Source organism: Pinus tabuliformis, chromosome 7, assembly GCF_031772625.1.
Source record: "Pinus tabuliformis cultivar Carrire ecotype Pingquan chromosome 7, CPIR1, whole genome shotgun sequence".
NCBI classification, from domain to species: domain Eukaryota; kingdom Viridiplantae; phylum Streptophyta; class Pinopsida; order Pinales; family Pinaceae; genus Pinus; species Pinus tabuliformis.
Genome location: NC_142293.1, coordinates 861716126 through 861726351, shown reverse-complemented (window position 1 = coordinate 861726351; position 10226 = coordinate 861716126).

Here is a 10226-nt window from a genome sequence, read left to right as displayed (position 1 = left end):
TAGAAACAGAACCTTGCATACTCTATTTCCAATCAAAACTATTGATGGAAAACTGCCATTGGCTTCCAAGTTCAGATTCTCTCTAAGGAACCAAGTTGCTAATGCATTTTATTCATTCCGAGTTTTTCTTCTGCCCTTCATCATCGAGCTATTTTTTGAATTTTCCCTCCAATGGCCTTTTTATCCACAACTAACTTGCATATTTAATGGGTTTCTTTGGAAGTTCAACCATCATAATGATTGGTTTCATATTCTGAGTGAGAAGTCTTGGATTATTCATTCAACTTTGCAAAAATAAATTTCATTATTACAAAGTTAGAAGGGAGGGAAATTGTTAATAACTCATTTATGTGTATTATCCAGTTCATTCAATCATATGCTATAGCCAGAATCCCTCTTGTGATGCATTGCATGGCAGTTACGACCTTCAGGAATAGTTTATTCAATAGGGGTATATATCTAGATTCAGTGGCTCCCAGCGATGGGCATGGTATCTCACCTACAAGGAACTGTGATTCGGCATATGTGCCATTGTTATAGAGGCTGGATATAATTTTGTTGTAGAGCAAAGTACATATATATATATATATATATATATATATATATATATATATATATATAGATAGATATATATATATATATATATATATATATATATATATATATATCGAGAGAGAGAGAGAGAGAGGTATTAGAAGCGAGTGGGTCCCAAACAAGCAGAGCCTCGAAGCTAAACTAAAGAATAGTTCACTAGATCTATTGATGAGCATTGACTTTGGAAAATAGTGAGAAAACTAAGCTTAAACACTTATCGAAGAAATATAATTTGCAGAGTAACAACTGTTTATTTTCATCAAGGACCTATGTTTATGAGATATGCCATGGCCTACTGTTTACTACTAGGATTGTGAGGACCCATTGCCCATTAAAATTTTCATTCCCTCACCAACATGATTTATGTTTTTAGATTTGTAGAATGTTCTATTAGTCATTTAGATACATTTATTAGTTTTAAATATAAAAATAATAATTTATTTTATAAATTAAGATTTAGCCAAATACCAAATTAATGTATAAGCCACCTTTTTGTGAAAAGCAGCTCAATGTTGGCTTAGAAACAAAACCTTTCATACTCTGTTTCCAATAAAAACTATTGATGGAAAACTGCCATTGGCTTCCAAGTTCAGATTATATCTAGGGAACCAAGTTGTTGATGCATTTTATTCATTTCGAGTTTTTCATGTTTTTCTTTTGCCCTTCATCATCGAACTCGTTTTTTCTCTCTTTCCTCCAATGTCCTTTTTATCCACAACTAACTTGCATAGTTAATGGGTTTCTTTGGAAGTTCAACCATCATAATGATTGGTTTCATATTCTGAGTGAGAAGTCATGGACTATTCATTCAACTTTGAAAAAATAAATTTCATTATTACAAAGTTAAAAGGGAGGGAAATTGTTAGTAGCTCATTTATGTGTATTATCCAGTTCATTCAATCATATGCTACAACCAGAATCCCTCTTGTGATGCATTTCTTGGCAGTTACAACCTTCAAGAATAGTTTATTCAATAGGGGTATATATCTAGATTCAGTTGCTCCCAACGATGGGCATGGTATCTCACCTACAACAAACTGTGATTCGGAAGATGTGCCATTGTTCTAGAGGCTGGATATAATTTTGTTGTAAAGAAAAGTATATTTATATATATAGAGGCTAAATGGAATTTGAGGCCCACTTGAATCCTCTGCTGAATTGGGACCTTGGTATTAGAAGCAAGCAGGTCTCAAACAAGCAGAGCCTTGAATCCAAACTAAAGAACAATTCACTGGATCCATTGATGAGCATTGACTTTGGAAAATAGTGAGCAGACCAAGCTTAAACACTTATCAAAGAAATAGAATTTTCAGAGTAACAATTGCTTATTTTCATCAAGGATCTATGTTTATGAGATAAACCATGGCCTACTATTTACTGATAGGATTGTGAGGACCCATTTCCCATTAAAAATTTCATTCCCTCACCAACATGATTTATGTTTCTAGATTTGTAGAATGTTCTGCCAAACTAAAGAACAGTTCACTGGTTCTATTGATGAGCATTGACTTTGGAAAATAGTGAGCAGACCAAGCTTAAACACTTATCAAAGAAATAGAATTTGCAAAGTAACAACTGTTTATTTTTATCAAGGATCTATGTTTATGAGATACACCATGGCCTACTGTTTACTGCTAGGATTGTGAGGACCCATTGCCCATTAAAAATTTCATTCCCTCACCAACATGATTTATGTTTCTAGATTTGTAGAATGTTCTATTAGTCATTTAGCTACATTTATTAGTTTTACATATAAAAATAATAATTTATTTTATAAATTAAGATTTAGCCAAATACCAAATTAATGTATAAGACTTGTTACACGAACTTAGAGCTTTGTAAATATGTAAGCTTTGAAATTTATTCTCTTAACATAGTTTTCATATGAATTGCAACAATGTTATTATAGGTCCCTTTAATATAGTTGTCATAGGAATGGGAGAATTGTTAATATATTTTCTTCATATTAACTTAGAATATTTGTATCTTTCCTTCCCTTAACATGGTTATCATTTTCACTTCTGCCATTTTTAGCTTTATTTTTCTTTCAAAATTTTGCTAGACAAATTTGTTATTATAGGTCCAATCATTCCTCTAATCAAGTAATAATTTATTTTATCTTCTTTCCTTTTGTTTCAATCTCTGTGAAGTCTATGTGATAAATGAAACTTCATGCAATGAATTGAGCCATGAGTATGAGTTTGTTTATGTTAGAAGCTCCTCTTATTATTTTCGTTGTTTTTCTTTTATGTATCTTGCTGAAAGCATTCCTAACAATCCTTGAAAGGATTTCTAACAATCACCAAAATGTTCATAGTGTCATGACCAATACTTCCAACACCCTCAAACGTTTTCATTAAAACATCTCCAATGCTTTTTTATGTCGAACTTCTCAGCATTAGACCATTTCTCAATTTGCTTGTTTTAGATACTCAGAGACTGCATTTTTCTTTGTCAGTTGATTTGAGCATTGTTTCATCAATACTTTACAATATAATATGATTATATTATTGCTAAACTGTCACTATCCTCTTATTCTTCATAATTATTCTTTGTCTGTAAATTTCATATATCAGTGAGAAGAAGCAAGAATTGAAGCTTTGATAAATCTGCAGACTTCAAAAGTTGAAGCCGAAACAAAAAATCTTGAGGTATAAGGAGTGTGCCTATAAATATTTGTACACATTTTTCTGTTAAAATATTCAATGATATTTCATCCAGGGAACATCTTTGTCTGCTACCTAACAATTGGCAAATTGTCTTGGATAACTTAATAATTATATTGTAGGGTACAACCATGCATTTGGCACGAATCTTACTTCTATTGAAAAGGAAATGTTAGTATGCATTGAATGGCATTTCTTCACTTTTCATTTGGTGGAGACTATAGCATTTAGAACATATTTCGTAACTTAGGTTTCAACCATAGTAGGAATTTTTCATACAAATGCAAAATCTCGTGAGATTAAGACCATGACAAATATGCCAGAAGTCCTTTTCTATGTGGGAATGGGTAGGCATGGTAGCCTTTATAAACGTGCCCTGTCTCATTGACATGATCATTTTGATGTGTATTATTTTGTCTCTCTTTGTACAATTAAGATGCATTTTACAAAATGGGAAAACAAAGGGAGAGCAGGAAAGACACTGCTTGCATATAAGAAATGAATCCATGAAATGGTATAGACACCATGAATCCATACCTGCAAAATAGTATCTTAAATCAGACAAGAGTTTTACTTCAAATGCCTTTTTGGGCTGCACATTCAAAGGCTACACAATTTCTAAATCTACACCCATGCTTATTATCACTGGATGCTAGGGCACCTGCCTTATTGCTTCTAACATGCGTAGGTTTCTGAAATTTTCAATTTATAGTATTAAGTATGTTACACTTGTCTAATTGTTTCTAACATGCGTAGGTTTTCGAAATTGTCAATTTATAGTTTTAACTATGTTTGAAAGAGAATGATCATATGGAAGTTGTTGTCATAAATCTCTTCATTTTTATGTTTACAAGCTTAGATAACCACTCAATTACAAACAAATTGAACATGCTTCCCACCCTTTAGTCCATAAATTTTCATTTACTATTATAGGAATGTAATGAATGTTAAACATGTTACGTGAAGAAAACCACATTTATGAGTTTTGTTCTGTATAGTACTTATTTTTTTATCTCTACTTTCAGAAAATGACAACAAACCTTACTGAGAAAGCTATTTTCTCAATGCTGTCTGGATCAACTCATATTCAACCATACCTACAAATTGTTGAACTTGAACCCATTTAATCAATGCAAAATTCAACTCCATGATATCACACTTCCATCTGTGATGGAACACATATGAAATACCTTATGCTTCCAACAGATTTCAATGACCTTGTAGCAACAGGCTTGCTACGAAAGTGTTTTGTTACACATGTTAAAAGTTGGACTACTTCAGCTATTGGTCCATCAATGTAAGTTTGTTATAAATTTATTACTTCAACTTTAACATTTTTATTGACAGCACTTTCAACTCTAACAATTATTCGTATGACTCTCATTTTCCGTGTAGGTCTATAAAGCTAATAGACTTTGAGATTTCTGCTTCATTTGCACCCTTAATTGGTAATCCAAAAAATATGAGTATCCTAATCACTTTTGAAGAAGACACTCCATCCTCATCGAAAAAGATCCTTCATAAAAAAGGCACTGCCCTCTTCCAACTACTCCAACCCCATCCGTCATGCCAGTCCAAATTTCCATCAAATCACTAAACCCTTACCATTCAAATTGGTGCATAAAAGGATATGTTCAAAGAAAAACAACTCTTCGACAATTTCATAATAAATAGGGACCCGATAAAGTGTTTTGCTTTGACCTGTTCGACACAGAAGGTTGAGAAATACATATTACTTGTTTCAACAATGTCGTTGATTATTTTTTTTGACAAAATCCAACTTGGAAATATCTACATTGTCTCTAAAGGGAATGTGAAAATGACTAATAAGCAATACAACCACTTAAACAATGATTGGGAAATTTTGTTAAATGCAACATCTACCATAGAGCATGTTGCAAGCAAAAAAAACATAAGCCAATGGTGCAATACAATATAAAATCAATCAATGATATCAGAAAAACAAATGTCAACTCCATTGTTGATGTTCTTGGTATTGTCACTGACATTTCCAGTGTATGCACTATACTTAGAAAAGACGACTCTGCAGTTACTAAACAAACACTACAACTTCAATACATGTATGGGTATAACATGGATGCGATCTTTTGGGGAGGAAATTTTGATGTCGTATCACAAGAAATATCCTTCCTATGTGTTGCAGGAAATAACCCCATCATTGCAATCAAGTCTACCTGTGTTGGAGAATTTAATGAAAAAAATGTCGGCATTACAACGAGATCCATTATTCTTGTATATATTGACATTGAAGAGGCCCACACACTAAATTCATGGTTTAAAAAAGAAGTTTCCGCTGTAGCTTCTACATCCTTGACAACAAGATATTCAACTCCTTTTGGCCATCAACAAAAAAAATAACAATTGTTGATATTTACAATATAGGTTCCTCAGAGAAACCAACATTCTTCCAATTGAAGGGCACAATAACAAAAATTGGGATGGACGGTTTTTACTACATTTCTTGCCCGTCCATCGTTGATGGGAAGAAAAGTATGAAAAAAATTATTCCCCAAAATACGGGCATGAGGTTTTTCCCAAAATGCAACGCTGAACTGACTGTGATTACAAATACTTACTTAAGATCGACATACAATATCACACTGGTGAATTAGCTTCAACTGTTGCTTTCAAAGATGTGGGATCTACAGTTCTTGGGATTAATGCCAAATACTTCTATTTGTTATCCTCAAATCCAGATCTAATCAAGGAAATTGTCTCCAAAGCACTATGGACAAATCATATCTTCACACTATCAGTGAAGACAAAAACATTTAAAGGAATACCACGGTTGAAATGTGTTATCATGAAAGAAGAAAGATTGCATTTCATAATAGAATGCAACAAAATCCTTCGAGCAATTGGTAACATGTCGATATCGTAGATAGATATTGTAAAATCTATTTTTCAATTTTTGAAAGTTTCTGTTATCTTATTTTATAAAGACAATTTTGCACCATATACTATTTCATGCCTTCTCGCCAAATTCTCTTATTTAGTATTGAAATAAATATTCGTCCTCCATTGTATCTAGCATTGTGGATGTACACTTATTCACATTCTTTTCATCTTATTTATTTTAACAAATGAGGTAACTTGCTGCATTAGAAATGCAACTATTTACATGTATAAATGAAAATTACTTAAATGTTCTTTCAAACACATTATTCAAATAAACGATTCACATAAAACTATTTAAAACTAAAATTTCTTTCTCCTCTTTTTCTTTTATACAATAACATGGTTTTTCTCTCGAAATAACATTGTTGTTTTCCCCTCTCTTGCGTATAGGTACCATAACTTTTGCAAATGTATTCTTCTTGTAATGATGAATGCGCCCGAAGAAACTATGCAGCAATTGAAGAACAAATAAATGCACATCGATGTGAGCATTATCAGGCAAAAAAAAGCATCACATAATGTCAAAAAAATAAAAAGCAGAAGGAAAACCAACATTCATCGTCTGAAGCGTATGGTGAAAATTCACATTTTCCATAAAACCTCTCCATATTTCCCAATTATGACCCCAAAAAAAATCCTCCTTTGCAATTATCAAACTCTCTATCTTTTAAGCAAACCTCTCAAACAAATACATCCATAACTAATTGCCCTATCCCCTCATTTTCACATTCTTTTAGCAACGTTTACACTAATGAAGCACATCGATAATTCCGTGCAAAGATTGATAAACTTGCACCTAAATGTCCATGCTCATTTGTCTTGAATCATATCCTAGAATACATATCCGCGATTCGAACCAAATGTATTGCTGCTCCAGATGCATATCTGAAACAAAAAGTCATCGCTTCTCATTATCAAACAACATGGACCCTGGTCCTCAGCCAACTATCCTTACGTCTCTTTCACAAATAGAAGAAATGATTATTTCTAGGGTTAACCCTATACTCTAGGTAACACATGCACGTGGTGGCCAATATAAATATAATGGCCACACAATTTGTTTTCCACAAGACATTACAAAAATCGCAAGCGTGTTGGAACGATGTGTTGAAGACTTGGACATTCTCATTGTCACCCATCACAGTAATGACCATCATTCGTATGATTTCATTGTTAGTAGACATCGCGTTCTTGTTGCATCAGAATACAAATTGGAAAATGACCCATACTATAAGAATGCTTGTATTGATAACAACGCACTAGCATCCTTACTAGCAATCCCCACCGATGTCTAATCCTCCCTTCGCCATTCCAATACCACAGAAACAACTGTCCACCTTTCACCTGAACCACCACTTGAGCCCACTGAAGATTCTGCAAACCCATCCCTACACCACACATCATCATTCATACCCATTATTCCCAATACAAATACAGAAATCCAAGAAATACGCCATTATTTACATGATTACAACCACCATTCTGATACTACAATTGAACGACCACTAATTGACTTATCCCCAATCAATCAATAGAACACAAAAGGTCTACTCTCTATGGCTTTCCCGACCCTTTTCCCCGCAGGAGCTGCAATGCCAAATCAACCAAGAATGAAATCAATTTAGTTACATGAATACACTCTTCATCTCATACGTTACTACGATAACAGATTCAACAAACACCCACGCTTTCGTTATTACATATATAATATCATGATGTGACATCGCAGATAACTTTCCAACATTTATTGAGGATATGAACATCCGATTAGAACAATTTCCAGACATAGAACAAGTCATGTGATTCGGTTGATCTTTACATGGAACAAGATCTTTTTGGCACAAAGCTAAAAATGAACTAACGGACATGATATCTCAGCTTGGTTGCCCAACGTTCTTCTTCACATTAAGTGCATCTGATACAAAATGGCCTGATCTTCATGCAGTCATGCTCGAATGTCAACCTTCTGATATTGTGAACAACAAAAATGGAGAAATGATAACATTATCTCTAACCCACATTTAACATCACTATATATGCACCATAGATTCACAACATTTCGTGAAGTTATATTAGAGAAACACTTGCACACAAAATACTACTAGTACATGTAAGCATTCTACTGCATTTCTTTCGTAACTCTCTAAGCATCAAACCTCATCTACTACAAAATTATCTTACACAAATGCATACTTGACAGGTATGAATGGAAACATAAAGGCTCTGCACACATCCATTGTTTCCTTTGGATAGAAAATGCACCTGATATGGAAAACCTCAACTGGGAAGACATAGAAGCAGTTGATATTGCTAGGAAATCCTTCGATAAGTATATTTCAGCTTGGAACCCTCGTATTCCTTCACTTTCAAACCATCCAATTTCTTAGACAAATTCAGAAGATCTTTGTCTATTGTCCATGCCACAAATTTTCAGAACCAATCCTTTCAATGATTATGAACAACTCATTAATTGCGTTGAATGTCACACAAAATTCACTGAAAGCACATGCCTAAGAAAGAAAGGATCCTCATTTGAATGTCGCTATAAAGCACCATGGAAATTACATCCAAAATCATCCTTATTCATTGACTCCAATGGCCAAAAAACATACACCACTACTCGCAACGATGATCGACTCAATACACATAACCCTACCATCCTATCTATTTGGCATGCAAATGTTGACTGCTAACCAGTACTCTCCATACATGTTGTACATAAATATATCAGAAAATATGCATCCAAAGCAGAAAAAATAAATCTAAAATCTTCCACCACATGCTACGTAGAATTGTCCTCGCTTCACCCATTGCTGACCCCATTTCGAAAATTCCTTTCAGAAACCCTTGTTGATCGTGACATTGGAGCACAAGAAACCTGCCATATACTACAAAAATTACCATTAACATTGTGTAGTCGATCATTCTTTTCTTTAAATGTAAGCCAAAAGATTTATATGCGCCTTCCAAAAACTAACACCACCTCTTTTACATCCCCACACATCATAGATACATATATCCAATGCCCATCTACCCTAGAATCCACATCACTTATGGAAGTGGCAAATCCTTGTCATATGATCCTTGTTGCAAAACAAACAAATGAAAACTTCAACCTACAAAAGGAATTATTCGGGTCATACCATGCTACTCCTCCATACCATCGATAACAGAACCTTGCTATGCTGACTTTTGCCGAGTTGAAATATGGATAATCATGAATAAATGTTTTTTTCAGGAATTAAAAAAATAGTTCTTTTACAATTATTCATAATTGTGGATGATTTTTAGGAAATAAGTTGGGTTTAAATTTGAAACGTTTTTTAACTTTTTGGTGGACACAACCTATTAGTTTAAAATTATTCATAATTGTGGATGATTTTTAGCAAATAAGTTGTGTTTAAGTTTGAAACGTTTTTTAAATTTTTGATATACACAACCCATTAGTTTAAAGTTTAAAATAGAAAGAAAAGTAAAAATCAAAGTAATTAGCTTAGTATTATTTATTAGCTCAAGTCAATAAGTTAATGTATTTTTTGAAAAACAAAACAAAATTTAAATATTAATAAATAAATTTTAGTAAAAGTAAAATAATAATAAAGTAAGTCAATTGTGAAAAATGTCAAACACAATTATAAAAATGATCAAAAGAAATTATGTAAAAGAATTTGTTTGGGACTACGTTTTCATCATATCTAATATATTAATTCTAATCGAGTTAAAAAATTTAAGTGGTGACTTCACATCAAAAAGTGCCTTAACAGAATACCCAATCACTATTTATTCAAAATGGGGTATCATTTATTTATTACATATTAAAAATAATAATAAAAATTATTTTAAATATCTATTAAAAAATATTTATATTATTTCAATTTCTTTATATATCAGACATAAAATTTAGATATTCAAAATCTAATAAATAAATAAATAAATTAATTAATTAAATATATTAATTTAAATATGTGATTTATTACACAATTTAAAATAATTAAAATTAAAGTAACATAATTGAAAAACTTTTTAAAATAAAATTTAAAGCAATGT